We start from the raw sequence: 17,015 nt of genomic DNA on the forward strand, positions 1-17,015 counted from the left end.
TGGACTCGGGAAGGGGAACATCACACACTGGGGCCTATTATGGGGAGGGGGGAGGGGGGAGAGATTGCATTCTGAGTTCTACCTGACGTAAATGACGAGTTGATGGGTGCTGACGAGTTGATGGGTGCAGCACACCAACATGGCACAAGTATACGTATGTAACAAACCTGCATATTATGCACATGTACCCTAGAACTTAAAGTATAATAATAATAAAAAAAAAGAGAAAAGAAAAAAAAAAAAAAGAATAGTCTCTTTGATGTGATGTTAAGAAAACTGGATTTCCATATGCAAAAGAATGGAATTGGACTGTTTTCTTATACCATACACAAAAATCAACTCAAAATTGATGAAAGACCGAAATGTAAAAGTAGAAACTATAAAACTCCTAGACAGGAACATAGGGGAATAGCTCCTGGACATCGGCCTTTGTAGTCAGCTTTTGGATATCACAACAAGAGCTCAGGCTACAAAAGCAAAATTAAGTAAATGGGAGCTGGGCATGGTGGCTCACGCCTGTAATCCCAGTACTTTTGGGAGGCCGAGGTGGGTGGATCACAAGGTCAGGAGATCGAGACCATCCTGGCCAACATGGTAAAACCCCGTCTCTACTAAAAATAAAAAAATTAGCTGGGTGTGGTGGCACACACCTGTAATTCCAGCTATTCAGGAGGCTGAGACAGGAGAATCACTTGAACCCAGGAGGCAGAGATCGTAGTGAGCCGAGATGGCGCCACTGCACTCTGGCCTGGAGGACAAAGTGAGACTCTATCTCAAAATAAAATAAAATAAAATAAAATAAAATAAATGGGACTACACCAAACTATTATAAAGTTTTATACAGTAAAGGAAACAATCAACAAAGTGAAATAGCAGCCTACAAATTGGGAAAAAAATTCCAATCAGTATATCCCAATATCCCAATGTACATCAGATATATTGCAAACCATATATTTGGTAAGGAGTTAGTAGCGAAAATTTTTTCAGGAACTCATACAACTCAATAGCAAAGAACAAATGAATTACCTGTTTTATAAAATGGGCATAAGGCCTGAATAGACATTTTTCTAAAGAAGACACAAAGATGGCCACAGGCATATGAAAAGGTACACAACATCATATCAGGGAAATGCAAATCAAAACCACTGTGATTACCCCCTCACAACTGTTAGGATGGCTCTTATCAAAAAGTCAAAAGATGATAAATGAGGAGGACTTTTGTCCACTGTTGGTGGGAATGTAGATTGGGCATAGCCATTATGGAAAACATTATAGAGGTTTCTAAAGAAATTAAAAACAGAACTACCATATATGACCCAGCCATTCCTCTTCTGGGCATATACCCAAAGGAAATGAAATCACCACCTTGTAAAGATGTCTACCCTCCCATGTTCACTGCAGCATGATTCACAATAACTAAGATATGGAAACAACCTAAGTGTCTGATGATGGACACATAGAGAAAGAAGTGGCTATAAATATACCACATTTGGTATATACCAAATGAATATTATTCAGGCCTAGAAAATAATGAGAGCTTGTCATTTGCCACAACATGGATAAGCCTGGAGGACATTGTACTAAGCGAAATAAGCCAAAGAAAGACACATATTATATGATCTTACTAATATGTGGAACCAAAAAAAATTCAAATATGCAGAGAGAATAAAACAGTGGTTACCAGGGATATGGGTTGTGGGCAGGAAATGGAGAGATGTAGGTCAGAGGATACAAAGTAGTATGAACAAGTATAGAGATCTAATGTGCAGTATGAAGACTATAGATAATAATGGGATTCATGCTAAACGAGAATTTAGCTGCTCTTAACACAAAAACAAAAATAGGGTAAGAGATGATGGATATGTTAATTTGCTTCACTACAGTAACCTTTTTACTATCTCTATTAAGCCTATAGCATCACGTTATATGCCATAAATATATGTAATAAAAATATTTTTTTAAATAAAAATTAAAAAATAAAAGATAACTTCTCAACATTTCACTGTTCTAACACAAGTTTCTTCCTTATTCACATGAGGTCTTAATTGGGTGTTAATGAATGGTAGGTGACATTTTCCTCCTGGAAATCCTTCAGGAATTCAGATTCCTTCTACCTTATAGTTTCTGCATCTTCAACATGTGACTCCCAGAGTTACTGTGCTTGTTTGCATCGCATCAAGAGAGGGGGAAAGAACATGGAAGATTACACATGGAAGGTTTTTATGGGGTAGGCCGAGAAATTAGCATAGAAATTAGGCCTAGAAATTAGCATAATCACTTTCACTCACATTTCGTGGTAGAACTCAGTCACATGTCACCAACTAGCTGCAAAAGAGGCTGGAAAACGTGGCCCAGCTGTGTACCAGGAAGAGGACACTGTAAGTTTCATGGAATAGTCCCCATGGGAAGTAGGAGGACACAGCTAATGCTATGAGGCTTGGATTTATCACACTGTACAATTTATGTGAGGCTTTTTTTTTTCCCCCAGGAGCTTCAACATTGAGTTACTGGTCAAGGTTCCGAGAAAGCAGGTGGTTGAGTTTGAAATTCAGAGTTTGGAGGTTCAAAACTGAATAGTTTTAAAAGGAAAACTTGGGCAAGTCTCCATTGGAAAATGTCTGTTCAATGTTTCGGTACATTTTGGGGTTGATGTGAGAATTGCTTAGTCACAACATATGTCACTCTGTGTGTTGCTGATTTTGGGTCCTGCACCTGGACAACCAAACCGGACTGGCCCCTTCCTTCCTCCTTCACATGAGACCCTTCAGTCAGAGACAGGATGACTCATAGAGGGAGAGATGGTTTCAAACCCTGTGAAACCTTACCCATTGTTCAGATGAACCATTTATCTTGTACTTTTCTCTAATACAAATGAATGAGCCCCGCTTCTTCTAGTTAGTACCCTTATTCACCTACTTTTCTGGTGGTACACAATGCTCATTACATTTTTTCGCTTTTGCAAATTTGTCTCATTGTGTTTCCTTTGCTTAAAGTTGGCTCTCTTCTTCCCTCTTCTCTTCCCTTGAATCATTGTCAGTCCAAATCCTGGACAACCTGTCCTCTCAGGCCCAACTCAAATGCCATCTCCTCTATCATTCTCCCCATTTACCACAGTTGAGTGCCTCCTCTCTTCCTGACACCCTTTGGGTCTAGTTTCGCCACTCAGGTGGCCCACAGCTGCCTTGTAGAGTAGATTCTTTCGTATGAGTCTTTCACCTACTAGATTTAAAACTTGATGATAGAACTGTGACTTCCTAGTACTACCTGCTCTTAGCACAATGTCTTACAGTACATTTTTAATAAATAATTGTCGAGTGCAAATGAATAAATATTGCTTATTGTGGAGCAGACAGAATGAAGTTCAGTTTGGAGAATCAATCTTGTGTGGCCACAAATCACATGAGGAATGTAAAAGTTAAATAAATAAAACAAGCCTAAGATAATGCGTTAGAAGGGGAGAAAAGGCCTATACCAATTTTTTGCATCTCTAATGATCATAGAGATATGATTTGTATTATTTATGAGGGCTAGAAAAGGAGATCTCTGTTAGGGCTCTGAAGTTTGTGAAGCCTCCAGCCACCCATCTGATGTTGAAAAAGTCAGTTGATTGAGAACCCACCATATTTACAATCTTGACTTATTTTGGAGCGTTAATGGAGGCAAATTGAGATTTTGGTTGGTTGTAGGGAGTATAAGTTATATCAATGCTCAGGGGAGTAGTTTTGAGTTTGAAACATTACAGTAACTCCTTCAGACTTTTAAGATGTACATGAGATACTTGTAAGTGGAAGATAGTGAATTGACAAGAGACCTCTTTATACATCTAGAACATATCAAGTTGTTACTTTTCTACAAATCTTATAGATTGGGTTTTGCTGGTTCTGTTTTTATGGTTGTAACTGTTTGTTGTAGGATAAAAGTCCAAGAGGAAATGGCTCTTAAATATAAAATGTATATTCTAAATGTAATATACGGATACTATATATAAGCTATTTTTCTTTTCTAGGTCCTTTTTATTTTCTTAAAGCCAAACATATTGTGTGTGATTCAAACAGGTGGAGAGCAATTAATTTAAAAGTGGCCTAAAACCCACCTCCCTCTACTACCTTTCAAGGGCATTATACCATTATATGATCCAGGGTTTATACAGCAGATTATTTTATCACTACTCTCTTAGAGCAACCAATCGGTCAGCTTCATTTTATTAGCATGCCTTAATATCCCCGTTTTAAAAATGTTTATTGAATATTTTTAAGTAATTTTGAAAAGATCTAGGAAGATTTACATACTCATTTTTTCATGAACAAATTATGCTGTATACTTAATTGAGTCTGTCTGTAGGGATCATTTATTTCTATTCATCAACTCTTTATCAAGCTTCATACTAGATATTGAGATGATAGTCTTAATTTTGTTTCTCTCGCTTATGTTTTTCCATTATGTCTTATCTTTTGGGGTTTATTTCTGGCCCTGGAGTTCGTTCTTTTACATAAGCTCTTAGCCGGTTGTGATTTGTTGCTAAATTACCTTCATTCAAGTTTTTATAAATGGATGTAGATATTTTGAAAAGTATTTCTTTTAGGATACTAAACAGTAAGACAAAGATACACTGCACAATTGTGTACAAAAGGTCTTTTGGAATATGACTTCTTTGTATGTTAAAAGCAAGTTGTGCCATGATAGTTTTAAAAAAATAGTTTGGCAATGGTGTTTCCATTTATTACTATGTACATACTGCATTTAGCAGAGAGAAGTTTTTTATTATGATCAAGGCCTCTGTGTGACCAGTTTCAGGTCAAATATGAAATATATGGTGTAACAAGTGCTGTGTTTTCTCTTTAAAATATACTTGGATTCTTCCACGAGGTGTATTAAAAATGCTTTGACATCATTATGTCATCTTGAGTTACCCTTTCATTCACTAGCTTGGTTGGAGAAGATTAACTCTTCAATACATGATACAGAAAATCTGTTGATGCAGCCTCCCTCCAGTTCTTAGTATTTCATTTCATGAGGGATGTAGCACTTTTCCCCATGTAATTACAGATTGGTAGAGTTGAGCAGGACCTTAAACAAAATCCTCAAGTTTAACACCCATCAAATGCAGATACCTCTTCTAAGGTATCCTAATTTCTATATAGAAAATAATTCTAATTATCAGTTTACTTGGCAAATCTGCCATAATAAAGTCTTTTTCAAAGTTATTTATGCTCCGTTCCCCTCAGTATTTATCATGGTATTAGTTCCACAGTCATTCTGATCTCAACCCTTTTTGCTTTCTCCAGTTTATCAGAAAGTTCCTTAAAATATAGTGGAGAAAATATAGAGCTGCCTCCCCGTTTGTTTTGTTTGTTTGTTTGTTTTGTTTCGTTTTTGATACAAGATTTTACTCCCATCACCCAGGATGGAGTACAATGGCACAATCTTGTCTCACTGCAACCTTAACCTCCCAGGCTCAAGCAATTCTCCTGCCTCAACCTCCCAAGTAGCTGGGTCTACAGTTGGACACCCCCACACCTAGCTAATTCGTGTATGTCTTGTAGAGATGAGTTTCGCCACGTTACCCAGGCTGGTCTTGAACTCCTGACCTCAAGTGATCCGCCTGCTTTGGCCTCCCAAAGTGCTGGGATTACGGGCATGAGCCACTGCACCTGGCCCTAAAACTACTCTTTCTGAGCAATTTGAGAGGGACTGTGGCTTATCTGGCCTTGAGAAAAGTGTTTTTGTTAATGCAGCCTAAAAGTGCATTTTTGCAAACCCATCACCACTGCCTGTATTGAATCAAGAGGCTGCCGGACCTCCATGTACTGACCATACAGGACCTCACATTTGAAGCCTAGTAAACTTGACTATATTCATTTTGGCCTATTTTTAACCTTGTGAAAACTTTTGTAATCCTGTTTCTGGCATCCCTGATATTGTGCTTTTGTACCAATACAGCTTCTGGATCATTGTCTCAATTATTGATAAAAATGGCAAATACAGACTTTCTGTCCAGAGTGATAATCATATCCACTTACTTTTGCTTTAGATAGGAGTTTTACTGTTGATCATCTTTGCCTGGGAAGGTGAATGATAAAGCCAGAAGAAAGCATGCTTTCTGATCATTGTAAGTGTTACTTTTATGGAAAGAAATAAAATTAAACTAGCAGGAAATTTAAATTTTATTAATATTGTGTCATGTACCTTAGAAGATCTAAAACTGTCAAAAGAAACAAAATGGTTTACACTGGAGCCTGGTTATAACCTTTCCTTGGTAGCCCATAGCTGTGGGACCCATAGCTTTGGGGCCCAAAGCTCTCTTTGATTTGGGTCAGAGACCTTCCCATGTGGCCAGGAATTTTGATTAGGGCAGATGATGTTATCAAGTCTTCATCAGATTTGGCTGGAGGGAAAAGCTGTGTGGCACCAAGTTGTGTGACTCTTTGTATTGCTAAATAAGGATACCCGGGCAGTCTTAAAACTGGTGCCTTATGTTATGTGAACTTTAAGCTATTGTGATGTTCATGTTTGCTCAGGCTGGCTACTGCAGCTTTCTTACAACATAGTGCTGCTCAGACCGTGGTTGAAAGTTTGATGCTAATAAGCACAGTGTATTTGAACATAGTCAATTCTAAAAAATATTTTGTTTTCTTTCTTCCTTCCTTCTCCTTTCCTTTCTTCTTTCTGTCTTGAAATCTGTGGATTGAACTTTCCCACCCCTGGAAAAACAACTCAGAAAGTATACCCTGTGTCACCACTGTCATCTTCCTTTATCAGTGCAGGTTTATAGACAGTGTTCTCATATCATCCTGAATCATTTCTACAAACTATAGAACAAAATTAACTTTCCATTACAATCCTAACAATTGTAATAAATGCTCCTATTAGAAGCTTTTACTCCCATCCTGTGAGGTATATCATGCTGAGGGGAAAGTTGCATCTTCATTAGTCACCCATGACTTACTCCAGGTGTTACCTCTAAGTTAGGAAGAGAGAGGGCAAAATACCCTGGTGACACATACGCTTTTTAAGGGAAAAAATTCTGAAAGCAAAAGGGTTTTCTCTTTTTTTTAGATGACTAGCAAAAGGGTGTTGATTAAGATGTGTCAAGCAGGTGCTGGGGTATGTGCTAAACTATTTAATGGTTTTCAGAGTACCGAGTGGCTATTTTTAAATTTTTCTATAGCATTCTCAGTTAAGCTGCTGGATGAAAAGTACAAAGGGCTAAAAATATTTACAGTTTCAGTAATGTCTGTTTTAAAAGAAACCATCCTCGTCTATGGCCATACCACCCTGAACGTGCTTGATCTTGTCTAAAAGAAACCATCCTGTGTGATTTTTCTTTTTTTCCATTTGAAGGAAAAGAATATTATGGCTTACAGAGAAGTGGTTGAAGCAGTTTGTTCAACACTGAGGTTTTTAGGAAAAATGACCATCAAAAGACAGTAAGTCGGGTTACAAATCATCAGGATTTTAAAAAAACAATGAAGACAGTGATTATTCCTTTTACTATATTATTATTACTATTTTTGTATTATTAACTGTAGTTCCAACTGAAAATAATATTATCTTTGAAATTTGTTGTATGGAGTTAGGAGACGAGTTGCTGGTATCAGATTACTTGGGCTATATCTCAGCTTTATCCCTTGAATTTGTGATCCTGGATAAATTGTTTAATCTCTTTGTGCCTCAGTGTACCTGTCTGTAAAATAGCAATAATAATAGTGCCTGCCTGCTAAGGTTGTTGTGGTTAAATGAGATGATGCTCTGCTTAACATAGTAAGTACTCAGTAAATGTTGGCTATGCTTATTTTTTTCATTTTAAAAAGTTTGTGGTTAAATGAACACATATCATTTATTCTCTTAACCATGTTTGAGTATATAGCTCAGTAATACTAGCTATATTTACATTGTAGTGTAACATCTTTAGAATTTTTCATCTGGCAAAACTGAGATTTTATTATATTTTAAAAGCTCATTTTCCTTCAGAGTCAGTTACACAGCTGTGTGGACATAACACAGGAATGCAAGCACCATTGGGACAGGGAGATTAGACTCTTCTCTTTACTGCTGTATCAAAAGTGCCAAGATCAGTGTCTGGCCCATAACAGGGCTCAATCAATATCTGCCGAATGAATGAATAAATGAATGAATGAACAGTGAGGCTTCATTTGACAAACTAGATGTGTGTTTGAAAATTATTTCTTAAGTGCTAAATCCATTTTTATGACTGATTTTAAGTATACATGGAAAGCTGACTCCTTTTGGAGGGCAAAGTGATTTCTAAAACAACTGTTTCGTAATTATTTACCAGTTCTGGCTTTGGCAGGTCAATTTTTCTTAATCTGGAAAAAAAATAGTATCCTTAGCGTAGATAACAGAAGGAAAGAGGATATGTTAGATGATTTGCCCAAAATTTAAACAGGATTCACTTTTTAAATTCAAGCCTTTTTACTTTGATTCAGATCTGGTCACCAGACTTACTTTTTCCTTAAGGCATATATGAATCATCTTGTTCTTTCATTCAGAAATCAAAAGTTCAGGCCTAGATCAGTATTTACCAAAACTGGTGGAACACTACCTTTCCACTAAGAGTGCATTACCTGTTTTTGGGTCTTTGAAAAGAATGTCAGCTGAACATGGTCTGGAAGTGGCCAAAACTCTGTGGGTGGGGAGAAAGGAAGAAATAACCTGTCTACTATTTAAAAACCTACCACCTATTAAATAAATGGCAGTCTTGTTCTGTGGAGTATTCATGGTTTATCTATTCTGATGAAGAAATACAAATTCTTGATTGGGTTTTCTTGCTTCTGGATAAAATGCTTAGTGTTACTTTATATTGTTCAGTCTTAGGTTTTGTTTTATGTTGTTTTTGAGACAGGATCTCGCTCTGTCAACCAGGCTAGAGTGCAGTAGTGGAATCATGGTTCATGGCAGCCTCAGTAGCTCCCTGGGCTCAGGTGATTCCCTCACCTCAGCTTCCCAAGTAGTTGAGACTATAGGCACGCACACTACACCCCGCTAATTTTTGTATTTGTAGTAGAGATGGGGAGTCTCACCATGTTGCTCAGGCTGGTCTCAAACTCCTGGACTCCAGTGATCTGCCCGCTTTGGCCTCCCAAAGTACTGGGATTACAGGCATGAGCTACCGCACCTGGCCTGTTTTTATGATATGTATTGAAATGCTCCAATAGCATTTTATTTTTATTTAACATTGCTGTTAGGTAGTAGGCACAAAATGTATCTTATGCCAAAGTTTACTTCTTTCTGCCAAGGAAAGGGTACTCTGCCTCCTGGACTTCACAGTTATGGAAGGAAGATGACAGGAATCTACATCATCTGCCAGGATTTTTATGGGGCCACATCACATACAGTGCCTGCCTGTAACTAAGAGCAAGAGCACCTCTCTCCTTTCAGCTGATGTTTGGCAAACCCTCACTCTGCTCCCATGGCAAAGACAGTCACTCATCTTCCAAATTGTGGTATCTTGAGTCATTTCCATTATGACTTGTCTTCTGAAAAGTGATAAAGGGAAATGATCTTACCTAGTCATTTTTTCCCATGCTACACGACAAAGTTTATCTCTGAATCAGAGAGCATAAATCTCTCTTGCCTCTCTGAGATAATAAAATATTTTTATATTTAAATTCTCTGTTAACAGGAAAATGTATAAAACCTTCCCAAATGTTTAACTCCTTCTTTTGATTCTATACCTACGTAGGTTTTTATTTGCATTAGAAACCAAATAAAAGACCGTTTGATGGTCTGTGCCCTTGGGAGAGTGAAGCAGCCAATTCATTTATTCTTCGTCTGCCCTGCCACGGCTTCCTATTGCACTAAGAATCCAGCCTCCTCCTTGGAGTTGGTGGGACTCTGCTGACCTGGCCCCAGCCAGGCTCTCTGGCCTCATGCAGCCATTTTCCCTTCATTGATCCTGTACCACCACTGTGACCAGGTACACCAGGCTCTTCCTGAGGCTACTTCTCTCCCTGAAATGCCCAACCCACCTCCCACTTTTTATTTTTCTACCTCTTGTTCATCCTTCACTTGGATTTTAACATCACACCCTCTGAGAAGCCTTCCCTGATCTCCACCCTTAATGAGCACCACCCAGTTGTCCATACTTTCCTTTCTCCTTTCTTTCCTAGCCTTTATTAGAATTTTAATTTCATATTTGCCCATGCATTTGTTTCTTTAATAGTTTTCTCTCCCATTAATCTATGAGCCCATTAGGGATCATGGCTATTTTGACTGCTGTATATAATATCCACTTCCTAGCAAGCAGGACATACTCAAGGAATAGTTACTGAATAATCATTTAAAAATTTTTTTATTAAGTGAAAAGTATCAGTATCTAGTTCTAAGAATGTGCAGTTCTATCAGGAGTGTTCAGTACTGAAAAAACAACGGCAAATTAGTTAATTGGTTGATTTCACAAACATTTGTTGAGAGTTGACAGTACACTATGATGTGTTGTTCTAGGTGCTGAGTACATGTGGATGGGATGTTGCCTGGCTTTGCAGAGGTCTCACCTAGGGGAGATAGCAAAGAGACACAAAGAGCAGTAAAATTAGTACCTTTCTCTCAAGGAGCATATTTATTCATTCATGTAACAAATATTTGTTGAGCACGTATGATATACTCTAAGCTAGAACGTACTTGAATATAATGAGTATAACATATAAGAGAGTAAAATTAATCTCTAAGAAAGATTCAGAATGCCGTAGGGGTGAAGATTAAGAAATACTGTCCGATTAGGGACATCAGAGAGCATCCTGGATAAAACAGAGACCGAAGTGCTACTCGAAGAATGGGTAGAACTTTGACAGCTGAAGCTATGAGGGAGGAAATTCTAGGCATGGGAACCCACTTGGGTGAAGGCATGGAAATGGGAAAACATTCCAGGGATAGCTATTAACCCTTTTTAACTGAAGCATAGGGTGAATGATGGTGAATAAGAAGAAATCAGACTGAAAAAGTAGGTAGAGGCTATACTTCAGCGGAGTGAAGAATTCCTCTAAGTTTAGAAAAAAATGATTTTAATTACCATAAGTAAGACAATAATGGTACTGATATTGCTGTTTGGTAGCCCTGAAGAAAATGATGCTTGTGACTTGGTACAGTGGCTCACACTTGCAATTCTAGCACTTCGGGAGACTGAGGTGGGAGGATTGCTTGAGGCCAGGAGTTCAAGACCAGCCTGGGCAGCATAACTAGATCCCATCTCAAAAAAAACCCAAAAAAACAAAAAAACTGTACATGGTGGTGCATGCTTGTAGTACCCAGCTACTAAGGAGGTTGAAACAGGAGGATCACTTGAGCCCAGAAGTTGGAGACTGCAGTGAGCTGTGATGACCACTGCACTCCAGCCTGGGTGAGACCCCATCTCTACAAAAAAAAAAAAAAAAAAAGAAGAAGAAGAAGAAGAAAGAAATTGGTACTTGTTTGAATATATTACATGCCAAATGTACTGCAACAGTCCTCTCCAAATGAGAATATAGAGTTTCATCCTTGTAAACTGTAGTCATGTTCCTGTTATCGTAGTAGTTAGTATGCAGGTCAATAATTTATATGTGGTCTTTAGCTTTGTCTTTATCATAAAACAGTAAAAACAGTACCCTGACATTTGAAGGGTTTTTTTTCACATTTGTGATATCAAAAACTTGATTCTTAACAGGTATCCTAAATTTACAAATATGTTTTTCATGCATATTTTAAGGAAATTTTCATAGGAATTTAACGTCAGGTTTCTTTTGAATACTTCCACATACTGTACCTAACAATTTTAGTGTAAAGTTTCATTTTCCTTATCAAATTCTATGTAACTGAGACATTGGTGTTTTAGCCAAGGTACCCTGCTTTATGGAGTATCTGTGTTCCTAGAAAATTTGTTTTGAAATATGATTTTGTAAATCAGATTGTATTGTAATATACTTGGTGACCTTTGCTTAAAATCACCTTAAAATAAATCCATTCCTATTATCTAATTCATATTTATAAATCTTAATTTTAATATGTACTCATTTTTCTTGAATTGGGGGTAATTCTGCAAATAATAAACAAGGTAAATGATATTTTTGTTGTTGCCAGTTTGTACGAAGAGAACATGTTATTTTGTTTCAGGTGAATGTATGTGTGTTAAGACACTGCACTACATTATACATCAATAGGGAGGAATATAACGTGTTTTTCTTTTGTATGGAAATTTGTTGAAACTTATCTTAAAAAGTTTTCAGCAGCAATTGAAGGATGAGCCTGAGGTTTTCTGATTAGTTGGAGAATATTGTTCTCAGTAGACAACAGTAAGAATAAAAGTGGAAAAATTATATCTAAAATAGATGTTTTATAACTTTCAGAAGATGTCTCCGTTTTACACATTACACTTAAAAGTACAGTAATCAACTCTGCTTTATAACTGTTTTGTGAAGATTATTTAAAGGTCAAAGGAGTATAGTAGAGGTACAGAAAAACAGAATAAAATTGGAACCCTAGAGTTTATGTGCATTTAGGTTAATTTTGACTTAATGGCTTCTGGCTCTCACCATTCTGGGTTGAGTGAAGGACCCACTGTTCATTGTGTTCCAGCAATAGTCACTCAGACCCAGCTTGCCACGTTATCAGTCCAACTGAACTTCTGCCACATCCCACTCCTCCTCCCTTGATAGCTTCTCTAGCTGACATCCTTTCCACCCCTTTGTGCTGCATTCCTCTTGCACTGCCAGCCTCCTGTCATGGAATGAGGGTCTGGGCCTGGAGACCTTTGGAGAAAATTCCTGGAGAGCAAGTTTTCATAGATTTTTTGTCCAACTTTTTTCTGTTTCCACCCTGTTGAAAATATTTTAATCCAAATAGGAAAAATTTTTAAATTCAGACTTCTCTTGTTTCAAATTCAGATTATTTCTCATCACCTCACAGCTAGTTCTTGAAGTTCATCTTTGCACGAACAGAGCTAACTGAACTACTGAATGATGTAAATGAACATGTAAAGGCTATATTTACCTACTTAAGAAATTGCCTTTAGCCAGTTTAGAAATGTCTGCTTCCTTTTTTGTTTTTAAATTTAAAAAATTCTTCAGAGATGGGATCTCGCTCTGTCAACCAGGTTGGAGTGCAGTGCCACCATCACAGTTCACTGGCTACCTCAGCCTCTGGGGTAGTTGGGACTACAGGTGTGTGCCACAACACCCGGATAATTGTTTTAAATTTTCTTGTTAGAAACAGAGTCTCTCTATGTTGCCCCGACTGGTCTTGAACTCCTGACCTCAAGTGATCCTCCTGCCTTGGCCTCCAAAAGTACTGAGATTACAGGTGTGAGCCACTGAGCCTGGCTGAAATGTCCACTTACTTTTAAAAACGAATTGTATTTTAAGGAAGAGTTTGCAATGCTTAAATAATTTTCATCAGTTTACTTAAAAACTACTAAAGCCTTTTTTTTTTTTCGAGACAGAATCTCACTCTGTCGCCCAGGCTGGAGTGCAGTGGCGTGATCTCAGCTCACCGTAACCTCTGCCTCCCGAGTTCAAGCGATACTCTCCCACCTCAGCCTCCTGAGTAGCTGGGATTACAGGCGCCTGCCACCACACCCAGCTAATTTTTGTGTGTGTTTTTAGTAGAGACAGGGTTTCACCATGTTGGCCAGACTGGTCTCGAACTCCTGACCTCAGGTGATCTGCCCACCTCGGCCTCCTAAAGTGCTGGGATTACAGGCGTGAGCCACCACACCTGGCTAAAACCTATTTTTAAAGCATAATTTATATTAGGTATTGTTAATCCTTCATGGTTCTTGTGTGGTTAATTTTAGCAGCTTATTAAGGAAGATGGTTGGAGTTAGAAAGGCCCATGAGGGTGATTGATGGCTCAGAGAGGGGCGATAGAAGCAGCTTTTAGGGAGGAGTCAAGTGCAGTAGGTAAACATGGGATGTGCCAGATATGATACCAGACAGTGGTCCCCATAGCACAGGCAGCAAGTGTGAGGCACAGCCCAGAGCACATGTACATGAGTATTTGTGTGTCTGTGTGTGTGCTGGGGGAGGGTGGAAAGGGGGTAGTTGCTGTCAGGTGAGCAATATACCCAAATGGAGACTCCAGAAGCAACTGATACTAGTCTATCCAAGTAGGCAGCAGTGTCTATCCATGAGAATGTTGGGCCCAGCCATTATCCAAGGATTCTAGACCAGATTCTGGAGAGATCACAGCAGAGTTTCTGCTTGACTTCACTGAGCTTCAGTGTTTGAATCTGTAAAATGGAAGCAGTAATAGTAATTACCTCAAGGGGTTATTTTGATGGCTAATTGAAAACATGTATGTGAAACTCTTGAATAGCATCTGGTACATAGTAAGTATTTAGTAAATGTTAGCTATTACTGTATTACATGAAATTGAGAAGACAGTATTTCTTTTTAAATGTCCTATAAATAGCCGGGTGCAGTGGCTCATGCCTGTAATCCCAGCACTTTGGGAGGCTGAGGCAGGCAGATTGCTTGAGGTCAGGAGTTCAAGATCAGCCTGGCCAACATGGTGAAACCCTATCCCTACTAAAATTGCAAAAATTAGCCGGGTGTGGTGGCAAATGCCTGTAATCCCAGCTACTCAGGAGGCTGAGGCATGAGAATCATTTGAACCCAGGAGTTGGAGGTTGCAGTAAGCTGAGATCATGCCACTGCTCTCCAGCCTGGGCAACAGAGCAAGACTCTGTCTCCCAAAAATAAAAAATGAATGTCCTGTAACTGAAGTTTATTTCTCCTCAATTGAGCTATTCCAATCAATGAAATTTTACTGCATTTTTAGGTAGATGCCTTCTAGTGGTTTTCTTCCCACAGGGATGTGGGGGCGAGGTGGGGAACTGTTCAGGTAGTAGACCTGTTCATGAGGAAAAAAAGCTATTTAAATGCTGAGAAAAGGATGCTAGCTTTTTTGGATCCATCATCATTTTTGCCAAATTCATAGAATTTTTGGCCAATGGTGTCAAACTTTAAAATTCATAGGAAAAAGAGATTCCGTAATTACTCTGTAATATTAGGGAGGGTGTAGAAATAAGGAATGAACATTATGTAAAGACCATAATGCTAGTCAAAAAATGTTCCCAATGGAAAATAATGTTTCTTTCTACCTCCAGGACAAAACTTTTATGATCTAAAGGCAAAACAGCAACAAAAACCAGCCTAACAATACCAAGTGGTTTTCATTGTCATGATCATTAAACATTTTCTCCAAAGTCTCAACTACAGTTTGTTGAGGTTTCATTGAAAATTATACTAAAACAAATTTGTTTAAAAGTAAAATGGAGTTATTGGCATCACAAAGATCATAGTCACCTTCTTAAGAATTGCATAATCTTTAATGACTATAAAGGATTTTAAAGACAATCCTTGCGACTAGTTATTAATACATTTTTTTGAGGCTGTAGAAATCAGATAATTTGGGCCAGACACAGTGGCTCACGCCTGTAATCCCTGCACTTTGGGAGGCTGAGGCGGGTGGATCACCTGAGGTTGGGAGTTCAAGACCAGCCTGACCAACATGGAGAAACCCTGTCTCTACTAAAAAAAAAAAAAAAAAAAAATAGCCAGGCATGGTGGCACATGCCTGTAATCCCAGCGACTCGGGAGGCTGAAACAGGAGAATCACTTGGACCCGGGAGGCGGAGGTTGCAGTGAGCCAAGATCACACCATTGCACTCCAGCCTGGGCAACAAGAGCTAAACTCCGCCTCAAAAAACAAAAAACAACAACAAAAAAATAGACATCAGATAATTTGCCCAAAGTCAACAGCCAGGACTCCTGAATTTTTTAATCATATTATCTTACAAATTTAGTTAGAACCTGAAAGTTCAGTGTCCTTCACTTAGCATAAATAATGCACTGGTCACATTGTATAGATATTAATAAGTTACACTTTAGTAGATGGATTTTTAAATATTAAAAATGATAGATTGGTACAACTACTTTGAAAGTTTGGCAGCTTCTTATAAAGCTCAAGATAGGCTTAACATACAGTTCAGCAACTATGCATCTAGATGTTTACCCAAACGAGTTGAAAATTTATGTCCACAGAAGAACCTGCATGCGAATGTTGATAGCAGCTTTATTTATAATTGTCAAAAACTGGAAGCAACTAAGAGGTCCTTCATTAGATGAATTGATAAACTGTGGTACATCCAGATAATGGAATATTATTCAGCACTAAAAAGAAATGAGCAATGAAGCCACAGAAAGACACAAAGAAACCTTAAATGCATATTGCTAAGTGAAAGAAGCCAGTCTGGAAAGGCTACATACTGTACGATTTAAACTATGGAAAAGGCAGAAGTCAAAACCATAGAGACAGTAAAAAGATCGGTAGTTGCTAGGAGCGCAGGGAAGAAGGACAGGATGAATAGGTGGAGCACAGTGGATTTTAAGGGCTGTGACACTATTCTGTATGATATTGTAATGGTGGATAGATAGGTGTGTCAAAATCCATACAACTGTGTAACAGAGTGAACTGTTACATAAACTATATTGACTGTTGTGACTAGTTAATCATGTATCATTGGCTCATTAATTATAACAGATGTACCATACTTGTGCAAGGTGGTTAATAATAGGGGAAACTTGGGGAAGAGGGAACTTTCTGCTTAGTTTTTCTGTAAACCTAAAACTGCTCTAAAAATAGAGTCTACTAATTAAAAAAAAAATAAAAACAGGATAGATCGTAGCTTAGAAAAAAAAAGTACTCCAAGACAAAACAAACAAAAACCCTCATATAATGTCCTTTATATAATATCCCCCACCTTATTTCTCTAGTTGTTTTTTAATTTTTTTTCATTTATGTTTTATCTCATCAACCTTTAGTAACAGGCAGTTAAAAAAATAAGCAGGTTGGCAACTTCCTGTGGCATACATTTCAAGTTGTGAGCGGAGATGCCCACCATGTGACTGGCAGGTGTCCCTCTCCCTGGCCACACCCTGTCCCTCTTTTCTACGTACCCTAGCTTTAGTTGTCTCCTACCTTGCTTTTGACAACAGACAGGGTAAAAATGTGGGCTTGTGGCC

General features: G+C 38.2%; 1 protein-coding gene across 1 annotated transcript in view; it reads left to right on the plus strand.

Annotated features, from left to right (window-relative positions):
* The window catches only part of BACH2 (BTB and CNC homology 1, basic leucine zipper transcription factor 2), a 359,621-nt gene that overhangs the window by 14,517 nt on the left and 328,089 nt on the right, over nucleotides 1–17,015 (plus strand). Inside the window, exon 2 of the mRNA XM_011984420.1 lies at nucleotides 6,032–6,109. The gene's annotated coding sequence lies outside the window, so the exon portion shown is untranslated. The remainder of the gene's footprint in view (nucleotides 1–6,031; nucleotides 6,110–17,015) is intronic.

Source organism: Mandrillus leucophaeus, unplaced genomic scaffold (genome assembly GCF_000951045.1).
Source record: "Mandrillus leucophaeus isolate KB7577 unplaced genomic scaffold, Mleu.le_1.0 Scaffold268, whole genome shotgun sequence".
Taxonomy (NCBI): domain Eukaryota; kingdom Metazoa; phylum Chordata; class Mammalia; order Primates; family Cercopithecidae; genus Mandrillus; species Mandrillus leucophaeus.